The sequence below is a fragment of the Mastomys coucha genome, unplaced genomic scaffold, assembly GCF_008632895.1.
Source record: "Mastomys coucha isolate ucsf_1 unplaced genomic scaffold, UCSF_Mcou_1 pScaffold9, whole genome shotgun sequence".
Taxonomy (NCBI): Eukaryota; Metazoa; Chordata; class Mammalia; order Rodentia; family Muridae; genus Mastomys; species Mastomys coucha.
This window is the reverse complement of record NW_022196915.1, coordinates 47830642-47855965: the sequence shown is the minus strand read 5'-3', so window position 1 is coordinate 47855965 and position 25324 is coordinate 47830642. Positions and strand designations below refer to the sequence as shown.

General features: G+C 44.1%; 2 long non-coding RNA genes across 3 annotated transcripts; one reads left to right on the top strand and one right to left on the bottom strand.

Annotated features, from left to right (window-relative positions):
• Positions 1-14336, bottom strand: LOC116084424. Its single transcript, XR_004116105.1, has 4 exons — positions 13968-14336; positions 8272-8425; positions 5527-5701; positions 1-225 (listed from the first exon to the last, which is right to left on the bottom strand). It is a non-coding gene; the product is annotated as an uncharacterized LOC116084424 (long non-coding RNA).
• On the top strand, positions 8240-20376 carry LOC116084423. Of its 2 annotated transcripts, none has more exons than XR_004116103.1 (4): positions 8240-8765; positions 12149-12271; positions 17243-17404; positions 20054-20376. It is a non-coding gene; the product is annotated as an uncharacterized LOC116084423 (long non-coding RNA). The 2 variants fall into 2 exon arrangements; XR_004116104.1 differs by lacking the exon at positions 8240-8765 and adding an exon at positions 8791-9654.
• The last annotated feature ends 4948 nt before the right edge of the window (positions 20377-25324 follow it).

Here is a 25324-nt window from a genome sequence, read left to right as displayed (position 1 = left end):
TTACATAAAAAAACGAAAGGGCATTCCTTTATTTTGGGGCCCCATTGTAGCGATGAGCATAGCTGGATGGAGGACAGCCATGAGTAAGGTGTCTGAAGTAGAAGGAAGGTATGGGGGAGGGGGCGACCTTGAGTCAGAAGTCATCTGAGGTGACCTGTCCTGAGTGAGTGGACTGCTTCTTCAAGGACTCCCTCCTTTGGAGAGCATGATTCTTCTGCCTGTATCCTGTGGGCCAGGTGGGAACACGGGTGTCAGTGTGAGCGTGGTGGCAGAGAAGTCAGATAGTGCGACTTTCATGAAAAAGCGTGGTTCATAATCTGCATGGTAACAAGTCATTACCTAATATTTGGGAGGTGGAGGCAGGAAAACCAAAAGTCCAGAGTTGCCCTTGGCTACATAGTGAGTATGGGCTGGGTTCCTGGCTTATTGAGACTTTGTTTAAAAAAAAAATAAATAATATTGCTGAATGAAGATAGAAAGGCTAAGTCCACCACAGGACACAGCGGACAGAAAGTACAGAGAAAATCTCCTTACATTTATAGTATGTAACAATACCTATGTATTTATTTTCATATATCGTTTTAAAATTTTTAAATATTTGTTTACAGGGGACATGTGGATTCTGGGGATTGAATCCAAGTCATCAGACTCAGGGGCAAGCTCCTTTACATGTCACACCATCTCATGGGTCCTCTCACATGCTTGTAAACAAGCATACGTGACTGCCCTTCTGCAGGTTTCCTGGATGGTTAGCCTGACTGGGACATGGCTGCTCTCTTGTTCCTGCTTTCTAGCACTGACCACAAACATAGCTTTTATAGAAGCCACACATCTGTGGCGAACGCTCTGGAAGAAATACTTATCAAGCCAGCAGTACCTGGAAGCTGCACAGCATTCCGCAGGGGCCAGGCCTCCACTGTCCCTTAAATCGCTGGCCTTGTTCTGCTCTGGGCACTTACTGTGTGGAGTATGGAGATGGCCTGCACCTTTGACGCCATGGGCACACTCAGCTCTGCTCTTGGCTGCCTGGGCCATTTTGAAATCCATCTGATGACCTTGGTGGGGAAGAGCCATGACTTTTGTAGCACCATGGTTATTGCTGCGCTCTTTTCTTTCTTTGCCTTCCTGCTTGAGCAGCGTTGTGAATCCACAACGCCCTCCATCTCCGTGTTCAGCTGGGTGCATATTTAACATCCTGTTTGCCAATTAGAGCCCAGGCTAATTATAGCTATGTTCTCCGTGGTTGTAATCAGAGTATATATATACACTCTTGGGTTCTGATTTTTTTTTTTCATTTAAGATTGTATTAAAAATTATGTGATTTTACTCCAGCCTCCAGCAAAAACTGTGTAATGTCTTCTTAATTACAGTGTTGAGTGTGTAGATCACTGTCCTCTGAGTTCAATAGTGATTACATTCTTTTTTTTTTCAAGCAAACTTTTTTTTTTTTAAAGATTTCTTTAATTTATGTATGTGAGTACACTGTAGCTGTCTTCAGACACCCCAGAAGAGGGCATTGGATCCCATTACAGATGGTTGTGTGCCACCATGTGGTTGCTGGGATTTGAACTCAGGACCTTTGGAAGAGCAGCCAGTGCTCTTAACCGCTGAGCCATCTCGCCAGCCCCGTGATTACATTCTTAATCCGAGCAGCTATGATCACCTACAAGGCTCCCTCAGAATGGGGTCTGTTGACATTCCTTCATACTAGAGAGGTAGGAAGACCCGTTACGCCCTCACTTGTGATTCTAACCACTGTGTCCTGTGCGTCCTGATTTCTATTTCAGTTGTCCATGACTGGAGAAATACTAGAGTATACTGTGGTGGTTTGAATATGCTTGGCCCACGGGAAGTGCCACCATTAGGAGGTGTGGCCTTGTTGGAATAGGTGTTGTGTTGTGGGAATTAAAAAAAATGAATCCACCCTGCAAACTCCATTTCCCACTGGGCCATGTTTTTGAGCCAATATTGGCCGGCATCACCATGTCCAGGCGGGCTCTTATTATTCTCTTCCAGCTATTAAAAACATCTCGCTCACATGCAACTCTTTACACATCCCCACAATCATTCATCTAGATAGCGCCTAAGACTCAGTAAGTAAAGCATGACTCTTAAGGCCTTAATATCCAATCAGATTTAGATAATAATAAAATCACAATTTATAAGATGCCAATACAATAATTTCAGAACCAAATAATAAGGACAATGTTCTAACCCAATTAATCTATTTTGTAAAAACCTTTGTTTGGTTGTATCACCTTGTGGGGTCTGGCTTGTCCTCATCGTCTCTCTCGATGATCCGATGACCTTCCTCCTGCTCCTCTGACCTTTTTCCTCCTCCAACTCTAGTTCCACCTTTCTATTCCTGCCCAATCACAGGCCTGTCACTGCACTAATGTGATTGGACAGGGAAAGTGCTGTAGCAGGTGTGTGGTCTTATTGGAGGAAGTGAATCACTGTATAGGAGGGTTTTGAGAGCTCCTAGTGCTCAAGTTCTGTCTAGTATGGAAGAGAACCTCCTCCTGGCTGTCTTTGGATCAGGATGTAGAACTCTTGGCTCCTCTAGCTCCAAGGCAACCTGCACGATGCCATGCTTCCCGCCATGATGATAATGGACTGAATCTCTGAGACTGTAAGCCAGCCTCAATTAAATGCTTACCTTTATAAGAGTTGTCTTGGTCATGGTGTCTCTTCACAGCCATAAAACTCAAACCAAAACATATACCAAATATAGAAGGTTGACTAAAAGGTGGACTCCATCAGTGCCTCTGTGGGGAAGTCTCCATCCACGCTGAGGTGAGACTTGTGGTGACACTGCTTCTTTGGGACCACTCTCCCTCCGGTTAGTGATTCCTTATGCATGCATCTGTAAGATAAACTCTGGTGCACATAGCCATACTTGAATGGAATTGTTACTTGGCCTGTATTGATACCCTGAGGCGAAGAGACATCTGTTCATTTCCACAGGAAAACTGCATTCAGCAATGTGATTTATTACTGAAGTCTACAACAGCTAACAAAACAAAATGTCTCCCCCTCCCCCCCCAAAAAAAAACAAAGAAGCTAAGTTAAAGAATTATTTCATCAGATAGATTGCAGGGTTGCGATTCTGGGACAGAGGAAATGAACAGTACCTGTTGCTTAGAACTTTGACATATAGGGTTGCTGTACCACTCCTGCTTTGATTTCAGATGTTGCTTGCTGCTTTTTTCCCCTTTTTGTTATAGGTTAGACCTTTTAGTGTCCAGTCCTGTGACACCATGATTGAGTTGCTGTTGTTTTTTAGCAGTGACAGGAGACAGTGGAGAGAATCATGGTTGACATGGTTACATCTCTATCAGCTGCTAATCATCAACTCCTCAGTGTTGAATGCTCTGTTAGCCCTTTCTTCTTTTTCATGTCATCAGAACGGGCACATGAAGCCTGAAGCCACAGCACACTCTGTTGCATGTGTGGAGCAGCTCAGTGAAATGTGGTGCTGCATTCCAGATTGGCCTCCAGCCCAGGTTCACGAAGGAATTCATCTTTCCATGCTTCTGATCATCTTTAGATGAGTAGTGAGTCCTTACACAAAGTGAATTATCTGCCCCAGATTGAAGTTAAAAGCAGGAAGAAAGAATGGTGGCTGTCCTCTCCTGTCACTGAGTGTGTGTTTACACATTTTGTCACCGTTACCTCGGTGGCCAGAGCAAGAAATGCCTTCTCTTATCTTGGCTATGTTCGTGTTCTCTAAGAACATTGCTCTGGTCTCTCAGTATCTGAATGAAACAATGCTACTCTTTGCAAGAAGAAAGCAGGAGCGGTGTTAGGTAGAAAACACTATTTCTGCATATTAAGGCCTAGGTAACTGTTGCCTGGCTAACCAGCTATTTTGTGCTATTACTAACGTTATAAAGAAAATTTCTCATGTGCTGTCACTAGGAAACTTTCTCATGCTGGAGTTGATTGTACACTCTGTTATGTTCTGTGCTTTGGTGTTCTTGGAAACCAATCACAACAGAAGTCAATTAGAACTGCTTTGTATTGTTAGCCACAAGAAGCTTGGACCTGAACCAACCACCCAGCATCACTTCCTGCACCTATGTATAAGATTTTATGGTCTCTTGCCTTTATAATTTGCCCCCAGTGTGGACTCAAGCATAACTAATATAAGAAATTGTTTGGACTAAAACTTCCATTTTGAGTAGGGGGTCAAATAAAGTTTAAGTCTCCAAGAACTCCATAGGAACTGACATCCTACTTGACAGAAAGAGACATGTACATCCTGGTTGGCAAGTTAAGACATGAATGTTAGGCAAGACAAGTCCCCTGCCACAGCTGAAGACCCTAACCAATGAAAACAGTGTACAACAAAGACATGTTCCTAAGGACATCCCATATCCTAAATCCTGATTGGTGAAATAACTTGTCACAGATGTTTGTGAATTTCAGGCTTAAAAAGCTCTATAGGATTCTGGCTGGACTTTACAATTCAGCCCCCAAATCTGGACTGCATCTCTGATCAGTCAGTCTTAGGGAGCACATTCAATACATCAGCCCTGTTCGACTGAGATTGGTGTCTGAGTGGATTGTGTGATGATTCCCAGACCCCACACTACATCCTCCCCTCCACCATGTTCTGTCTTAGCGTTCTCTGTCTCTCACTCTCTGTCTCTCCCCCTCTCTTCTTTTCTTTTTTTCTTTTTCTTTGTTTGTTTGTTGCTATTGGCTGTCCTGGACCTCACTCTGTAGACTATGTTGGCCTCAAACTCACAGATCTTAGTGCTGGGATTAAAGATGTGTACCACCACCGGGCAGTGGTGGCCCACGCCTTTAATCCCAGCACTTGGGAGGCAGATGCAGGTAGATTTCTGAGTTCGAGGCCAGCCTGGTCTACAGAGTGAGTTCCAGGACAGCCAGGGCTATACAGAGAAACCCTGTCTCAAAAAACCAAAAAAAAAAAAAAAAAAAAAAAAAAAAAAAAAAAAAAAAAAAAAAAAAAAAGAAAAAAAAAGTTGTGTACCACTACCACCAAGCCCATGTTAGCTTTTCTTTATACAAGGCAATGCTGTTTTCCAAAACCATTGGCCTTTGGCCTATGTTAACAGTATGTATATATACATATGTGTGTGCACATGTATATATGAAGCTGTGTCTTAGGTGCTTGTTCCTGGAGTAGCATCATGATCAAATTAAAAAAAAAATCAAACAGAAGGTATTTCTATGACGATCCTCTACAGAGACCTACATAAGGTCTCATTGTGTAGCTCTGGCTAGCTTGGAATGTACTATGTAGATCAGGCTAGTCTTGAATTCACATAGACTGCCTGCTTTTTGCTTCCTGAGTGCTGGGTTAAAAGTGTGCGACTCACAGAACTTGTGGGAGTGGCCAACCAATGCTTGATGTAACTTGAAGCCCACACCATGAGATGGAATTCATGCCCTACACTGCCTCTATGGCCAGGACCTGGACACTGGCTAACACGGCAGACACTTAGGTAGAATCAAACACAAATGGCAAAAACAAAATTAAAGAAATGAAATTACTCCTAATGATATTCTGCTGTACTCATAGACCAGTGCTGTGTCCAGCTGTCATCAGAGAGGCTCTGTCTGGCTGCAGATGGGAGAGGTTGCAGAGCCCCACAGCCAGGCATCATATGGAGAGAGAGTCTAAATTTAAGATCTCCATTGCGTTCCTCCTCTAGGAGACCAGGGAATCCTGTAGAAGAGAGGTAGGAAAGATTGTAGGAGTCAGAGGGGACGTAGAACGCCAGAACATGGCCTACTGAATTAATTAAGCTGGGTTCATTTGGTTTCAAAGACACTGAAGTGGCAAGCATGGGACCTGCACAGGTCTGCACCAGGTCTTCTGTGTTATGTTATGGCTGGTAGCTTGGTGTTTGGGGTCGGGGGAAGCTCCTAACAGTGCGAGGTGGGTGTATCTCTATGCTGTGAATGTTCTCTGCGACCCTCCTACAGCTGAGGGCTGATTCTTCAGACCCCGCCTTGCACATATCGCCACGCCTCTCTGCCCACCTCCTGCTAATAGCCACGCCTCTCTGCCCACCTCCTGCTAATAGCCACGCCTCTCTGCCTACCTCCTGCTAATAGCCAGGCCTCTCTAAAGTTCCTGTGACGCTAGAAGTCCCGCCTCCAGAGACTGAAGGTGAAGCTGCTGATTGGGCCAAGTTGCTGACGGACTTGGGGGAGGGGTTTTGCTTTATCTACCTACCTGCTTGTTAATAAGGAGAATTCATTAATGATGGCGGACTGAAAGCACACCATGTGTTGGTCTCATTTTTTCAAACCCCTTCCCGCATTTCCAGTACCCTTAATTTTTTTCAGGCCCTGACTCCCATTCCAGATGACCCATTCGTCCTTGCGGCTGCTGGCAGCTACAGTTCTCCACTCCATCCCTCTCTAATCACTACACACATTGACGAGGCTGCTAGAAATGGACTACCAGGCTCCCTAGTAAGAGATGGGCTGCATGCTACTGCGGAGGTGATCCAAGTAGAAAACACCACTTTGTTCTCACTATGTTTTCTGACTCAGTTCACTTTATTTGTCTACTGGTCTCGTGGATCTTCTGGTGATATAAAATAAGGAAGCTAATTTTTTTCTTTTCTTTTCTTTCCTTTTCTCTTCTTTCCTTTCTCTTTTTTCTTTTTTTTCTTTTTCTTGGCATCTGGTGATTGAACCTGGAGCTGTCTGAAAGCTAGCCAAGTATTCCAGATATGCAGCCCAAAGATGTTGTTTTTAAAAATTCAGTGAACTGAGCCAAATACTCCCTCTTGGAGGACTAGCTTTCGTGGTACCAGATGTCCATCAACTGACTAATCGATAATGAAAGTTAGCACACTTACACAGCAAAATATTATTTGACTGTTAAAAAAATAAAATTATGAAATTTACAGAAAAATGATGGACCTAGAGAAAGACTCATCCTGAGTGAGGTAACCCAGATCCAGGGAGATAAGCATTTTTTTTCTATGTGGATGTTAGCTTTTAAGCTTTAGATGTGTTTCAATATAAATAACCACAGAGGTTAGGTAGATAGTAGGGGACCAGGGAGGAGGATCTTCTGAGGAAGGGGGAAGAGAATATAACATTATAAAGAAATAAGGAGAAATTGGAATAGGAGTATTAAGTTGGGAGGGGGTGGGGGGTCAACCATCACTAAAGGCTTTTTGAAAAGCCATGTAGAATCCTACTATTATTGAACTTCCCAAAACATATACTTATATGAAAGGAATTTAAATTGAGTTACCAAACAATGAGGGAGATAATGCCCCAATTAGACACTTTATGCTACCAATTAAAGCCCCAGTAGCAGAAATGAGATACATCTTGTTGAGTCATTGGCTAAAGGGATCTCACACACAGCCCCCAACATTATAGGTTATTGCTAATGCTTTTGGTTCTCCAAAACTGGCAGTAAGGCCCTATTGCTGGAGACACTGCTTTTGTCATTGAACTCGAAGAAACTTCGCTGCCTGGTACCTAAGCAGAAGCTCCACCCATATTGACTAGTAGAGTTCATGATGCTGCAAGGTACTCTGCACCTTCCTGGAGGGGAAAGGTAGTCATCAAAATCACCCAGAGATCAGCCCTGAGGCCTACGATGGTGGCTGGTCTGCAGGAAATACTGGTGCAGTTTTCTCCAATGGAGTAACCCTGGGTCTATCACCCGCAGGCCAGGAGTAGTTGGCCAACATAAAGCAAACTATATATGTTGTTTGTTTGTTTTGTTTTGTTTTTCTTTTGAGAGAAACTACATGGAGTCAGGTAGGGGAGATCAAGAATGAGTTGGGGGAGGGCAAGTAATATGATCAAAACACATTGTATGAGAAAAAATTAGTAAAACAATACAGAAAAGAAAATGATTTCACTTGTGATGAACCTGGTTTGATAAGATGGTAAGCATTCCTAGGAATGCCCTGAAATACTTCCAGGATCCTTTTAATCATCTACACAGGTAGTTTTCTAGTGTGTAATTGGACCTCATGGCTGTACGAAAGCAGAGATTCCCCAGAATAGTAAACCAGACAATTTTCTCTATGGTTAACTCTTCTCTGTTGACAAACCTTAAGTTTTTGGCTTGTGAGTAGGTTTTAGGCGAGACTTTCTATTGTCCACACACTATGTAACCAGAATTATGCATCACTGTCTGTGTATTGTCTGACTCATAATGGCCCATGACTGGGTTCCCTCCATAAATGGGAATGGTTTATGTGAGATTGCTCTCAGACCATGATGCTTGCATGAGGGAATGTCCAGGAAACTTACTCAATGCTTTGCCTCTTCTTTTTCCTTCCAACACATAGTCATCTGTCATTGGCCTCGTGAGGAAACCAAAAGCTAAGTAGTACTGATGGCTCCGCATAATTCTCAGCTCCCGTAGTGGATAATCTTAACAATTTTTCTCTGCCATGACACAGCTCTGAAGGACACAGATGAAAAGCTTAAAGTAGAAAGCAAACAATCTGTGCTGGCTAATTTTAATTGTCAATGACACAGAATTTAGAATTGCCAGGAAAGGGTGTTTTAATGAGTTACTATCCAGATCAAGTTGACCTGCGAGCATGTCTCTGAGAGATTATCATGAGTTAGTTAATTATATTACATTAACTCCGTATAACAGGAGTTAATACTGTTGGTGCACCATTCCCCAGGCAGGGGAATCCTCAACTGTGTGGGAGTGGAATGGGTGAGCTGAGCTGTGAAAGGGTGAGCTGAGCACAGCGTCATAAGCTCATCCTCTCTGCTCTTTACTATTGAAGGTGATATGACTTAACTGTTTCAGGTTTTTCCCACCTTGTCTTCCTGAGCCGATTAACTGTAACCTGGAGCTAAATGACCCTTTCTCCTCTAGGTTGCTTTTGTCAGGATATTTTGTCACAGTGAGTGGAAGGAAAGTAAGATACCACCTGTCCATTTTTCCTTGAGGGATAGGCAAAGGGTAGACAAATCAACCCCAGCTCATATGCTACTTGAACGTGGTTTGCCTGGATTGTTAGGGTACCAGGAGGGAAACAACTGGAAATATAGATGACGAGGCAGTTTGGGGAAGCATTCTCACATGCTTGTCCCATCTGGATGCTTACCTAGATTCTAGGTCCTAGAAGATCAACTGAGGACTGAATGTAAACAATTGGGAGCAGGGAGTAGTATAGGGAAACTTGGTCTGTGTTGGCCCTTTTTTATTTATTTATTTATTTATTTATTTATTTATTTATTTATTTATTAGCTATTTTATTGGGTTCTTATATCTACCACCCCTTTAAACTTTATTCTATCCTAATCCATTTCAACCCCCAACACTAGGTAGGAGAGAAAAGGGGACCTTAGACCTCATTAGAGTACTTCCTGCTGATTCCCTAATCCTTAGATTTCTTGGATCAAGTTCAATTTCCATTGTCAGGGTACCTCCAACTTCCTCTTCTTATTGATTTTGCTCATGAACACTTGACAAACCTCAACAATGGGGAACCGCAGCAGCAGGGGGAGCAGTAGCCACCCCAGGCTCTCTCTGGGCTGACTCCCCAGAATTCTATACATAAACTATCTGCAGTTGGCAAAAATCACACCCTTCCAGTGCATGAGTGCCCTACTGTGAAGCAGCCTCTTATCCCACACCTGTGGATTAAGAAAAAAACACATTCATATAAGGTAACATAACTGGGCTTATAAAGAAACCAAAGCTCTACTACAAGCCTGCGCACACCAGGTTTGCTAGAAACACACTCCTCTGTGTGAAACCCACTTCTCTGTGCTTGTGATTCCTGTGTTTTATGAGTCTGGATGTCTAAGTTGTGATGTGAGAAATATTTTACCTGGAGAGACTGTGGTATTAAAGTGGGTCTTAGAGGCCCCACGGACACTTCATTCTCTTCATGCCTCAGACCTGCTTTTCTTATTAGTGTGGATTCCAGTGTAGTCTCCCAATACTTCAGTAACTTAAAGTGTGAGTTCTGTTTTTAACTTTATGAAGATGGGTTTTGTGATCATGACTGTGGCCTAACTTGTAGGACTTCAATGTGAGTAGACAACTGAAGTCAGTCATATCAGGTATTTCCTGGTCCTTTTACATAGAAATGTGGGCTTACTGATTTTCATTATGTTTTCCCTGGCCATTTCTGATAAAAAGCCATTGAAATTTACAACGAAAATAGTTTTGGATGGACAGACAAAACCAACTCTCATTCCCTCTTTGAATATTGACATTTTAAAGTATACACTACTCTGGTTTTTATTTTGTACCTGACATGTTTCCTTGCATTGAAATCTGTTGTTTGTTGCCATTGCTCATTACAAATGAAATATTTATGTCTTTGCAGAGCTTATGCTTTGTGTGTTTAGTGCAGTGATGGCCCTCCTCTACCACATGCTGGTGATGAAGGCCTCCTACACCCCACCCACAGTTCTGCTTTGTAGACCATGGTCTCATGGCCATGTGGGCCCCAGCTGATTGTTTTCTGGTGAGCCCTTGCTCATGATGTGGAGATGCCACGATCAAATAGCATCTTAAAGCATAATGATGTTGAGGGAGAACCCGAGGTACACCCTGCCCATTACTCCAATAGAATGTATCAACATGGGGCGAGTGTGTGGAACCTCCAAGTGGAAGTAATTCAGAGAGGACAGGAGCATCTGCTCTGCTGAACCCCTGGGTGGAAGAGAGAGTCTAGCTCCTGCTGGGCAACCATTACATATTTCAGAATGAAAGGGAGTCTGTTAGAGGATTCGCACAGAGGACTGAGTAATAGGGAATGTGGTGATACACACATCTTATCAAAGGTGTAACACTGTGCATTGAGTATAAAAGACATATATCCAGCACATGTCACTAGATGCCACGCAGTGGAGAATGCTCTCATCGAATGTGACTTCTTGTTTGGCTTCCTTCAGAGAGCCCAGGCTACACTATCTGAATAGGATTTTCCTCTGAACAGTCAACTCCACATAGAGGCCAGTCAGGTCTCTTCAGGCCCCAACCATAGCATCAGGGTATTAGCTGCCTCGGTGAACCCTTAACTCCTGCATTCAATGTTTTGGGTGTTTTTTCTTTCACTGCCTCCAGGCTCAGCTGGTCTCCACTTTCATAATGGTGAACAGGCATGCATGCAGTATGTGTGGTCACTTTTCAAGTTGCACAACATAGTCATATTTTGTTTATTTGGTTGGGTTTGTGTTGTGCCTTTTTCAGATTCCTGATGTGATAATATATACTTGCCCACTATGGTGGTTCTTGTCCTTGTTCATATTGTTTCTTTAAATTGATTTTTTATTTTTCTTTTTTTTCATCCTATCAACCTATTAAGTTTCATTACTGTTGTTGGAAGTATAGACATGATATTGATACAAAATACGTTGTATCAAATAATATTTATTAATATTCAATAAAAATAATCCTATTAAAAGTAAAATCAATTTTAATAATATATAAAACTTACTAATATTTATTAACAAGTAAAATTTATTGATATTTATTAGTAAGATATGCTTATGGGTGCAGGATCACTTTGTTGTCCTAAAATTATGGCTCAGTCTTTTGGTTGGCATGGGACCATGGCCTGTGAGCCTCACCATCAGCATGCTTCATATTTTGCTCCTTTTTGTGAGACATGAATCTAGAAATGGCTGGATGTTGGCATTTTCTTTAGTTGTGTATAGGTTAGTTATAGCATGTTAGTCAGAATTATGATCTTCCTGTATGCTTTTCTGTTTGTTGCTTTTTTAAGACAGAGTTTCATTGTGTAGCTCTGAATGTCCTGGAACTCACTCTGTAGACCAGGCTGGCCTTGAACTCACAGAGATCTGCCTGCCTCTGCCTCCCAACTGCTGGGATTAAAAGCATGTCTATCATCACCTGACCCTCCTCATATTCTTTATTTGGAAATTAAGCGTGAGAATCAGATGTGCTTGTGTGTGTCCATGAGAAGGGTGAGCTTATAATGGATGACCTTGATTGCTGATTGACAAGATTCAGAATTTCCCAGAAGATATACTTCTGGGCTTATCTGTTAGGAAGTTTCATGGATGGCCTTCTTTAAGGGTTTAGAGCTACCTTCAGTATTGGTAGCATAAGAGAACCAAAGAAAGAACAGCAAGTGTATACCTGTCTTCACTTTTCTCTGAGTGATGGTGTCTATTGCTATTATAGGTTACTGATTTAGAATCCAACTTCTTCATTCGGTACAATACAGAATCCATACATGTGATTCTCCAGGGAGCTTCCATGCCCAGGACAATACCAAGCAATATGGTTGACCTTTTCATCCAGATAGTGAGTAAAAGCATGACAATTTTTTTTTTGTTCCTAAACTTTATTTTTCATACACTTTGCAGTAAAATTGAGATGTCATAGTATTTTCATATAGTCTTACTACAGTATCTCTTACATTAGTACCCGTAGCAGATAGAGTGGAACAACTGTTACCAGCAATGAACACACAATTGAAAGACTGGGAGACTTAGAAATTTGGAAAAAACATGTTAATGGAAGATGCATTAGGAAGTCTCTGTATCAAGCCAGAAATGTGGACCGGTCAGGTCACTGAGGCCCCTTCCAGCTAGGGCCTAGGATAAGAAACAGGATATAAGTTATCTAATTAGTCCTAGGAGCCATTAAGAAGATAGCATTGACCAAACCACATTTCTCTAGACAATGAGTGTGCAGGATGACTTCCTTATGACCTGACTCAGCTAGGTAGTGGGTTCCTTTGGAATTTTCCATTGTTCCCTTGTTATGTTTCCCTGGTAACCCCTTCACCCCCCTAGTTTGTGGTTTTTTCCTTTAAATACCATTTACCCCTCGTGCTCGGGGTCGAACTCCTCTGACTGGCAAGGTCATGAGATCGACCCCGGTACCGGTATCCCCAATAAACCTCGTGTGATTGCAGCAAGTTCAGTCTCTCGTGAGTCATTGGGTGGTCGTGTCGTCCCGAGACTTGAGTAAAGATCTCCCCAGCTCTGGGGGTCTTTCACAATGACTTGATATTTTCCCCCAGTATCCGTGCTTCACTGTGGAGCTTATGATTAGTATATGAATTTGTGTGGATTTTCATCAACATAATTGCATGCATCCATTGCCATGATGACTTCCAGAACATCACATGCCTAGGAGTCCTTACTCTCCCCCTGCCCAGTGGCAGAGACCAAGTATCTACATTCTCCTTTTTTCTCTTTCTTTCTTTCTTTCTTTCTTTCTTTCTTTCTTTCTTTCTTTCTTTCTTTCTTTCTTTCTTTCTTTTTTTGACACAGGGTTTCTCTGTGTAGCCCTGGCTGTCCTGGAACTCACCCTGTAGGTGAGGCTGGCCTCGAACTCAGAAATTCACCTGCCTCTGCCTCACAAGTGCTGGTATTGAAAGACCACCCCCCGCCCCCCCTCCCGTGTGGAGAGACCCTCACTCAAGTCTCGGGACGACCACCCAATAACTCATGAGAGACCCGATATTGCTGCAAACAGCATGAGGTTTATTCAGGGGAAGCCAGTGCACTGGGGCCGAGCTTGTAACCCATGCAGGGGCAAAGGAGTTTGATGCAGAGCACAAGAAGTGTAGGGTATTTAAAGGAAAAAAACTACAAAACAGGGGGAGTGAGGGGGTAACCAAGGAAACATAACATAAAAACAATGGAAAATTTCAGAGGGACCCAACCCATGATTTAGTCAGGGTCATGAGGAAAACATCCTGCATATTCATTATTCTCAAGGATGTGGTTTTATCATTGTCATTGTTATTCACTTTGTGGTTGACCGCTCCCTGGAACCACCTAGATGTCTTACATCCTGCCTTTGTGGTCAACCGGTTCTTGGGACTAGCCGGCCTACATTCTTGGCTCATTTCAGAGAAAAATTTCCATGACCTTTAAGTAAAAGCTTATATACTATATATTTCTACTAAATGATCATTTCTTCTACCCTTCAGTATTAAAGGCGTGTACCACTACCCCGTTACATTCTCCTTAAACTGGTTACTTACCCCATCACTGGGACTCATCAACTGACAGCAAACAACTTAAAGAGGGTCTGAGCTTTCCCTTTGAGGAGACACCATCCATCATTGTATGGAGGAAATGCCACAAGCGTGGCTCAGGATCTTCCCTGTATGTGTGGGCAACTGTTTATTGTATGGTGGCCAGAAACACAGAGCTTAGCTTGAAGCACTGTGGCTCTAAGCCTGTAGTCATGACCTGCAGGCAGGCCCACCATCACTAAACACAGCAGGGTTCACACCCTTCAGAGCAGCAGTGCCTGCTGGACACCAGTCTGGCTACAGTTTGTGGCATATGTGTCCTCAGATGTACGGGTGGCACACCCCCATGCTGTGGTTGTTGGCATCAGGGCCTCTGAAACCTGTGACATCACATAGGCAGGCCTCACAGACCTGTTGCCAAGGCAACAGCCACTATATTTCCAGAATCCATTGGGCTCATCTCCCACCTTTACCTGTGACCACCACGTTACCACCTATGTATATATATGGGGAATGCCTCTCTTCTCTCTCTCTCTCTCTCTCTCTCTCTCTCTCTCTCTCTCTCTCTCTCTCTCTCTCCCAAGAAAATCTCTTACATGTGGAACTGCTTGGGCCTAGTATGTGCTGTAACACATCAGTGGTTATGTGTCATGTACTTGACATTTCCATGAGTCTTGGATCCCAGCTCCACTTTTCATTCTGTGCCCCAAGGACTTGACCCACTGACCTATCACCTAAAATCCAGCATTAGCAATAGTCCCTTTCTTTCTTCCTTTCTTCCTTTCTTCCTTTTTCTTTCTCTCTCTCTCTCTCTCTCTCTCTCTCTCTCTCTCTCCCCATCACATGACCCCAACCTAATTAACTTCTTATGTTTTTAATCATTACTTTTGGGAATTCTTTTTATTATTTTTTTTTAAAGGTTTATTTTATTTATTTTATGTGTATGAGTACACTGTACAGATGGCCGTGAGCCATCATGTGTGTGGCTGTTCTCTGGGCCCTGCTTGCTCCGGCGTAATTCACTGTAGCTGTCTTCAGACGCACCAGAAGAGGGCGTCAGATCTCATTACGGGTGGTTGTGAGCCACCATGTGGTTGCTGGGATCCGAAATCAGGACCTTCAGAAGAGCAGTCAGTGCTCTTACTCGCTGAGCCATCTCGCCAGCCCCCTCTTTTTATTATTGTTTATGTATATGAGTACACTGTAGTTGTGTGGTTGTAAGCCTTCATGTGGTTGTTGGGAATTGATTAGGACCTCTGCTCGCTCCGGTAAACCCTGCTTGCTCCAGTCCAAAGATTTATTTATCATCATAAATAAGTATATTGCCACTGTCTTCAGACACACCAGAAGAGGGTGTCAGATCCCACCATGGGTGACCATGAGCTATGGTGTGGCTGCTGGGACCCAAACCCAGGACCTTTCGAAGAGCAGCCAACACTCTCACCCGCTGAGCCATCTCTGTAGCCCACTTTTGGGAAATTTTAATACAACATCTCTAGATATCATTTCTGACATTGACCCTGCCCTGGGCCCTCTGATCTCCATGACTGCTGTCTGTGGTCCAGCCTCAGTATGGAGGAGAGTCTCAGCCATTGTTGCCACGCTGTCATGCTTGCCAATCCTTCTCTTCCCGCTAATATGCTACCACACACAGGTTACAGTTGTCTAGTTGCCTGAGTTCTTCCCTGATCCCTCTTTCATTTAGTACCAACTTGGAAATTTCTTGAAAATTCAGAGATTCTGTTTTAGCTATGCTCTATTTGCGCACAAGCCCGCAGAAACTCCCGTTCTTTCTAGTCTGATGCTTGGAAGTTACCTGTAATGGTTTGTATCGTTAAACGGAAAGTACCTAAAATCCCCCATGATGCCAGGCTCTGGGCACACCTGTGAAGGTTGTCTAGGTTAGGCTAGCCTCTGGGCACACCGTGAGGGGCTGACTAGATTAGCTTGCATGCATAAGCAGATGCCTGGCAGCAAGCTATTTAGTGACTAACCATGTAACATGTGGGCCATTGCAGATGGGAGCAGTCCATCCATTGATGGAGCCCGCTCAGTCAATCAACACGTTCTCCAGGATTAAAAAGAAAAAAAGACAGTACTGTAGCATGACCCCAGCCAGTTCTGAGGCTGAAGGGGGTTTATTTTTTTTTTCCAGTCTGATTTTATAATACTTTAAGTACATGTAAAATAATAAGATTAGTTCTGGGTCAAGGATCCTGTAAACACCTTTCGAGGGGCCAGTCTGGAAGGCCAAGACAAAAGGAATGCCTCAGCTGAGCCTGCTCTGAACTTCGCATTAACTCAAGTGTAAATATTCTTAATCTGGGCCTGTTTCCTGAGTCCTAGCCCAAAGTCAGATTCCCGCCAAGTTTCGAAGCTGCCCTAAAAGCGCTCTACAATCCACTATGCTGCTGCTTCTGATCACAGCATGTGTTTTATGGTCTGTTTCCAGTTCCTCCTAGGAAAGTTAGTTAATGCTAGTTTACCAAGGTCTCTGGGCATTTTTTTCCTGGAGGCAAGAACCTACCTAGTATGGTGTGATAGAAAGACACAATAGAAAGTTGTGAGTATAGGCAGAGAGAGAGAAGGGTGAAGACTTCTTAATTATAACTGCAAGCAAAGTCTTGTATAACCCAATACATTGTTGTTAATAATTTTCTATACATTCTTCTTTATTAGATCTAGTAACAATTTTTATTGAATTTATAATATATAGTTACAAATTTTATTCACTTATCTATTTCTTCATAATCCTGTTAACATAGTTTTTAAAATTATCTCTCTTATTTTTTGAGACTATGATTTAATTACATCACTTCCACTTCCTCCAACCCTCCCATATGCTCCTCCTTGCTCTCTTTCAAATTCATGGCCTCTTTTCACTAATTCTCTCTCTCTCTCTCTCTCTCTCTCTCTCTCTCTCTCTCACACACACACACACACACACACTCCTAAACACATAGGCTATACAGTGTTACTTACATGTATGTTTTCAGGGCTAACCATTTGGTATTAGTTAACCAGTTGGTGTAATTGTGGGGGAGTCTATCTCTCCTGGCCTCAGCATTCCTTTGTTGCCTGTAGGTCTTTGTGTAGGGTTGAGGCCTCATGGGCTTTCCGTCATCCATGTCTGCAGGTGTTGTCCTTATTCAGCTCATCATGTTCAGGCAGTCATGTTCTTTGAAAAAAATCACGCATGCATACCATGATCTTGTTTGTAACCATCCCCACATCTCTTTCCCAGCTTTATGTTCTTATTTTATATTTATTTATCTTTTTAGATCCAGAGTCCAATTAGTGCAGCACACGTGTACATGGGTGTGGGTTCACCCACTGGGGCATAGCATCCTACCAGTGGTCATGATCCTGAAGAAAAACTATCCTCCAGCACCCACACTGCCAACAAGGAGACCTTCTTCAGATCCATGCTGGAACTTGTATGGGTATGTACGCCATGTGTGTGTTGGTGCGTAAGGAGGCCTTGCATTCTCTGCAGCTGGAGTTACAAGCGGTTATGATCCGCCAGAGGAGAGTGCTGAGAACTGAACTCAGGTTCAGCATTCCATTCTCTCGTCCTGTGTCCCCTGCAGAGTACTGGCATCCTACTGTAGTTGCCCACAGAGCTCCGCTATGCCATTCTGATTGTCCATGTCACTATCCTTTCCTTCTTTCCTTTTGCCATCTTCCTTCCTTCTTCTCTCCCTCCCAGTCCCTCTTTTCTTTTACCTTCTTACTTTCAATTCATCAGTTTCTTCTGAGACTTTCAGGCCAGTGATCTTTCAAGTCCTATTTATCGAGCCTGTCTTGGTTAGGGTTTCTACTGCTGTGAAGAGACACCATGACCAAGGCAACTCTTGTAAAGGAAAACATTTCATTGGGGCTGGTTTACAGGGTCAGAGGTTCAGTCCATTATTATCAAGATGGGAACATGGGAGCAGCCAGGCAGGCATGGTGCTGGAGGAGGAGCTGAGTGTTCTGCATCTTGATCAGAAGGCAGCTTGGAGGAAACTGTAGTTCAGGCAGGTAGAAGGGTCTCGAAGTCCACTCCTACAGTGATACATTTCCTCTAACAAGATCACATGTACTCCAACAAGGCCACACCTCTTAATAGTGCCCTGGGCCAAGCATATTCAAATCACCACAGAGCCTATCGAAGGCATTTGTGCCTGCTATAATGTCTTGAAGAATAGCATCTCCTATCCACTGTTTCTTAGAGTGCCTTTCTGTCTTGGGACTTCCCCTGCTTGTCTTAATTACTTTTCTGTTGCTATAATAAAATATCACAGCCAGGCAACTTTTAAAACAAAGTGTTTAATTGGGCATATGGTTTTGAAGGGTTAGAGTCCTTGATGGCAGAACAAAGACATGAGGTCAGGAACAGCTGAGAGCTCATGTCTTGATCCACAGGCATGAGGCAGAGAGATAGCTAACTGGGAATTACATGAAGCGTTTGAAACCTCAAAGCCTACTCCAAGGCCACACCTCCTAATCCTTCCTAAAAGGTTTCACCAACTGGGGACCAGGCATTCACATATTTGAGCCTGAGGAGTCATGTCCATTCAAACCATCATACTTCTGCTGTTCATTGGCAACCTTTGTCTTTACAAGAATTTACAAGAAATTCTGGGTTGGTTTGTTGTGGATTGTAACAAACACCTGATTTGGTAATGAGATCTTTCCTTAGATCTTTCCTACATTGTGCATTTTTTTTTTCAAATTAGATTCCCCCCCAGACATGTTTTCTCTGTGTACCCTTGGCTGTCCAGGAACTTGATCTGTAGACCAGGCTGGCCTCAAACTCATAGAAGTCCACCTACCTCTGCCTCCCAAATGCTGAGATTAAAGCCATGCACCACCACCTCCTAGCTACTATGGCAACTCAAATAAAGGAAAATATTTAATTGAGGCTGGCTTACAGAGGTGGAGTGATTTTGGAAGGGTTACTCCTCCCCCAAGTAACCTAGTTCCATCATCCAGACCCCCCTGCCCTGTGTCTTGAAAGCTCTAGAGTCTTTACAATGATGCCTCTACCCAGAGAAAAGGTGCTTAAATTGTTAGTCTGTGGGAGAATATTTTATTTTTCATGGTCATAAGATGTTTTATTGTAGAAAAGAGATACAGAGAAAAAAGGTAGAGAAGTAGAGGTTGGCCATGGCTACGTGGAGAGAGGGGGAAGGGAGAGTTAAGACAGAGTAAGAGGTTGAGAGAGAAGAGAGGCAGAGGGAAAGAGAGTGGGAGAATATTTTAGATTCAAACAGCAGCAACAAAACACCAACTAGAAGTACTCAGAAACCTGCTTCATGAAACCACAGTTAGACTACACAGGGAAGAAAGAAAACATTCAAAGTGAGCTGGGTTGAAGGAAACCCACAAGTTTGATCATGGGGCAAAAAGAGTGGTAATTACATTGAATTTCTTATTAACATTGTGCAGACAAAACTCCCAGAACTCTGGTCCCCAGTCTCTGCTGAGACACAGGCTTAAAAATAAGACATGGGCAAAAATGCATGAGGTTTCTGAAAACCCAGAACCCAGCCATGCAGTGCCCAAGGTGAGTGAGTTCAGGCACTACATCGCCGCGTGGAAAACTTAAGAATCATTTTATGTTGCTGGAGGAGGGTGGTGGTGGTGGTGGGGTCACCCCTCCTTAGCGTGTGGATGGCAGCTAGCACCTGGCACCGTTTTGCTGCCGGAGGCCACAGAGAGCAAAGGAGAGTGGGGCAGTCTGCAGTGGCTCAGAGAGTGCTCAACACCAAGGAGGCCAACTCAGCTTGGGGCAAATGAGAGGCTAAGTCTGGTCCACATTCTGGTGGTAGTCGTTAATAATCTCTCTCTCTCTCTCTCTCTCTCTCTCTCTCTCTCTCTCTCTCTCTCTCTCTCTCTCTCTCTCTCTCTGCCTCTCTCTCTGTCTCTGTCTCTCTGTCTCTCTCTCTCTCTCTGTCTCTCTCTGTCTCTGTCTGTCTCTCTGTCTCTCCTCTCTGTCTCTGTCTCTGTCTCTCTCTGTCTCTTTCTCTCTCTTGTCACTAAGGTTTCTTCCGCTAAAACATTCAGTATAACTCAAACTCCTAATCAGAACACATTCTGATTTGCAGGGCTCTTAAACGACGGGTGTTTGCCATCTTACTTAGGGAGCTGTCACCTTGGCATTCCCTGGATACCTCTAGGAAGAGAAGAACCTGCAGAGCCACATAGAGACACTAGAGGGCAGCAGAGCCTTTAAACTGAAAAAAGAAACGGACAGGCTGAGCCCTGAACTGCACGAACCAGAGAAACGGAGATGTTCCGAAGGGCTTCAAGGAACCCGAGAATGCTCCCTGTGCTTTCAATTAGTGCAAGACCGCTGAACTTTCTAGAGTTACTTTCAGAGCTACAGAAAAAGCAGCACCCAAAACAACGTAATCTAACAGACACATGATTTTCTAAAATGATATGTATCTGTACTTATGCCAGGTATGTACAGGTCCCCTGAAAGCCAGAAGAGGGTGCCAGATGCTCTGAAGTTTGGGTTATGGGTGCCCGTGAGCTGCCAATACTGGTCCTCTGGTATAGCAGCAAGCTCTCTTAACCTCTTAGCTCTTCAGCCCAAGAAATGTGATTTTTAAAAACAGCTACCCATAACTTCTACTCCTCTAGAAACTAGAAGGTAAAGAAATGTCTTTATTGGCCTTTAAAAACTAGCTACTAGTGTGCTGCTCTAGAGCTCAGCAGGTCAGTGGAGGTCAGTACAGACCGGGAGCATCCAGAAGCCCTGTGATGGGTCACACTCAAGCTTCTCTTTTCCAAACTAATGGGGCTTTCTTAATTACAAGGACAACTGGCATTTGCAAAGCCTCTAATGATAATTAAGCTACTTGCAACCAACCTCTTACAGTCAGAGGCAGGTGCGAGCTGAGTTTCTTGTGTCTATTATTGTCAAGGTTGAGAATCTGTAATCCCTGAGTGCAAAATGTGAAACATGTTAACCCTTACGTGACACCAGTGACAAATGGGAAATCCCACATGGGCCTGTGTGGTGGAACATGGTCTAACCTGCAGCACCTGGAGGACCCACATACCCTCAGGCTGAGAGTAGAAGCTGTGGACAAAACAAATACAATTTCTGTTTAGATGTAGGTGACATCCCCGGATTTCTCATTTGTCTATGCAAATATTCCTCACACAACCTCAGTCTTAAAAAGTATGTGTGGTTCGGGTAAAGGAGACATAACTCTGCTGTCTGCTGACTCTTTATCTCCTGTAGCCCCATCCACCCCAGTTATTTCCAATCTCTCTTCCTTACTCTTTTCTAACATTGAAAGGTAAGATCTACGATTAAACTTCAAGTCAGTAATAATGCTACTATTTAGCATTATTAATTACTAGATGGCTAAGAATGGATATTTACTGGTGTTTCAGTCAGTATTCTATTGCTGTGAAGAGACACCATGACCACAGCCGCTCCTGTAAAGGGGAGCATTTAATTGGGGTTGGCTTACAGTTTTAGAGGTTTAGTTCTTTGTCAGCATGGCAGGGAGCATGGTACCATGCAGGCAGACATGGTGCTGGTGGAGCTGAGAGCTCTACACTCTGATCCACGGGCAGCAGGAATGAGAGACACTTCTGCCTGGCACGGGCCTTTGAAACCTCAAAGACCACCCCCCGAGTGACACACTTCCTCCAACAAGACCACACTTCACCCAATAAAGACATAACTCCTGATAGTGCCAATCCCTGATGACTAAGCATTCAAATCAATGGAACCTATGGGGGCCATTTTTATTCAAATCACCACAACTGGATATTCAGGCTGTTGGCATCAGGGCTTCTGAAGCCCATGACGTCACATAGGCCGGCCTCACAGAACCGTTGTCAAGGAAATAGTTGCCATATTCCCAGAATCCATTGGGCTCACCTCCCACCTTTACCTGCGGCCACCACTTAACTATATATATATATGTGGTGCCATGTAGGCAGACATGGTGCTGGCAGAACTGAGAGGTCTACATTCTGATCTACAGGCAGAAGGAAGGAGACACACTGGGTCTGCCTGGCACTCTCATATATATGGGGAAGGCTCCTCCCTCGCTCGCTCTCTCCCCCTCTTCTCTTTCTGCTACTACCTCCCCTCTCTCCCAATTAAACTGTTTTGGCCTAGTGTGGTGTGTCCTGACACGAGCCGCTGTTCTAACACATCATTTGGTGCCGAAACCCGGGATCTTGGCAGTTCTGTCAACAGCCGCTGGGGAATCCCCCCAGCAGGGACTGGCAGCTACCTTCACTCCTCCTGTCACCTGCTCTAAGGCCACAGCCAAACCCCCAAGTCCTTTCTCCCCAGAGACACCTGGCCCAGCAACAGTCCTTCCTCTAAGAGAAGTTGCTGGGGTAGATGGCCTTGCCGGAGTACATGTTCTGTTCTCACTTAGTGAACTTTCACAAAGAGAAAACAGGCTGGGGTCCTATACATGTAACTCTTCCAAGTTTATTAAAGAGTTCCAGTATATCACTCAGTCTTATAGCTTGACTTTCCATGATGTTCACATGATTTGTACTAATAATTTACTTCCTGAGGAGCATAGATGCGTCTGGGAAGAGGCAAGAGTGCATGCAGATGGAATTCATCAAGCAGATGGCACATACCCAATTGGTTCTGAGACAGTGCTGGACCAGGACCCCCGGTGGAATTATAATTCTGCAGGTAGTATTTTAGCCAGAGACAGGTTTATTACATGCCTTCTGGCCAGTCTTACAAAAGCAGCCTTAAAGCCAGTAAATTTTGAAGAACTCTAAGAGGTTGTCCAGGACAAGCAGGAGAATCCATCTCAATTTTTAGAATACCTCACAAAGGCTTTATTACAGCATACCAGTCTTGACCCTGAAAACCCAGAAGGTAAGCAACTTCTGATGACCTACTTCTTTTCCCAGAGCTACTCTGACATAAGAGCTAAACTTAAAAAACTGGAGAGGGGCTGGGCACTGGTGGTGCATGCCTTTAATCCCAGCACTTGGGAGGCAGAGGCAGGTGGATTTCTGAGTTTGAGGCCAGCCTGGTCTACAGAGTGAGTTCCAGGACAGCCAGGGCTACACAGAGAAACCCTGTCTCAAAAAACAAAGACAAAAACAAAAAGAAACTGGAGAGAGGACCCCTAACTCCACAGGTAGAAGTCTTAGTGCTGGCCTTCAAAAAGTGTACCATGGGAGAGATAACAAAGTCTGAAAACAAAAGTACCATATGCTGGCAAAGGCTGTCCGACCAGCCCCCGCCACTACCCCAGACTCATGGTCCTATAAGACTCAAAGACCACCAGATACCTGCTACAAATGTGGTAAAAAAGGTCATTGGGCAAAAGCCTACCCTAACTTCCGCAAGCCAAGGGGGCCATGCCCTAGGTGCCATCAAGAAGGACATTGGGCTGTCGATTGCTCTCATATTACACAGAGCAGGGAGGACATCACTCTCAGATAACCTTCCAACTGATCTCCTAGACTTGGCTATAGCTGACTGAGGAGGCCCGAGCTCCCCTGACCCAACCACTGCCATCACTAGCAGCGAGCCCTGGGTAGATATCATGGTATGTAGGTGACCCATCTCCTTCCTCTTGGGCACTAGAGCCATTTACTCGGTCCTGACAGAGTTTTGGGGACCCACTTCTCCTTCTTGTTTTCCAATTGTCAGGGTAGGAGGGCAACCTTACTTCGCTCACCAGACCCCACCACTTAGTTGTATTTTTAGGGGTATATCTCTCACCCATTCCTTTTTGGTAATGCCAACATGTCCTGTCCCCTTATTGGGAAGGGATCTTCTAGCTAGGCTGGGAGCCTCTATTTCCTTTGCTCCCCGCATTTGCCTAAACCCAAGCTCGCCAGCAGTTCCTCTGCTCCTTCTCCTAGCCAGCCAACCTACTAACACTAACATGTTATTTCCTTTACCAGCTTCTCAGGTAGATCCCCGAGTCTGGGATGTCCAGAACCCCTCTGTTACTAAACACCATTCTCCCATTGTCATCCAATTACTGGGCTCTACCAGGTACATAACCCAAGCTCAAACCCTCCCCCCCCCAGAGCCTCAGGGGACTTAATATTATTGTAGAAAATGGCCAGATGAATATCAGGGCTGCTCATATTGGTCTTGTCAGATACATATGCTAGGGTCATGGACCAATGATTTCTTCTATCAAAACCACAAGACACTCTTTTCCTACATACAAGACCCACGGGATTCCAGGTGGGAGACAAGAGTTGTTGGTAAGCTCTACTGTAAAAATCAGCCAAGGTCCCCAGTAAGGACCATCCATATCCAGAGAAAATATGTCTCAATTGCCCAACCCCTGGATATCGGAAAAGCAGGGGAGATGATCAAACACTACTCTGAGGTCCTTACCTCTTTGATATCACCCCTCATAAATGGCACTAACTTGACATTTTACCATTTACTTCAGACCTTGACCTTGGCATACCAACTCTTTAATGTCACCAGACCTGGACGCTTTAAAGATTTCTGGTTATGTGTACCCCCTGGAACTAACTCACAATTGTCACCTACAGCATCTCTGGTGATACTGCCAAGTAACGTTGTTACCTTTGTCAGCTGCCCTGACTCCAATGTCGCCATGACCCCATACCTTACCTCTGACCCTCTCTTTGGTGTGGCAAACTGTTTTAAGGCCTTTGGGACTCATTCAGTAGGAATGTTGAGCTCCCTAGACAGCAAAAGAACCATAACCCTTGATATATCAGCTCTGCCACAATGCCCCATAATCCAAAACATGTCAATTCTTTGTGGCACTCAGGCATATCATCGCCTACCTGCCAGCTGGTCAGGAGTTTGCACATTAGTACTCCTTTTCCCTGAACTGGGAGTGATCCAGGGAAACGAACCCCTGCCAAGCCCAGGTGTAGATATGATAGCTGCCCAACATAAGAGGGCAGTCCAAGTTGTGCCACTCTTGGTTGCTACGGGAATAGCCATAGGTGTTGGTACTGTAGTTACAGGGATAACAACTTCCATGACCCAATATAATACATTCACTTCCCAGTTTCAAAGCAATTTTCAAAAACTGTCTGAAACTGTCTGAAGCAGGAAATAGTTTAAGAGACGTGATATCCTTGTTCTCTTTTCACCATCGGCTTCCCCCTCCCTTTTTCTTTCCTTCTCTTTATAATAACAAGAAAGGAGGTACGTTGGCATCAGGGATTCCAAAGCCCATGATGTCACATAGGCCGGCCTCACAGACCTTTTGCCAAGGCAACAGCTGCCACATTCCCAGAATCCATTGGGGTTACCTCCTACCTTTATCTGTGGCCACCAAGTTCCCACATACATATGTATATGGGGAACGCTCCTCCCTTGCTCTCTCTCTCTCCCCCTCTTCTCTTTCTGCCACCTC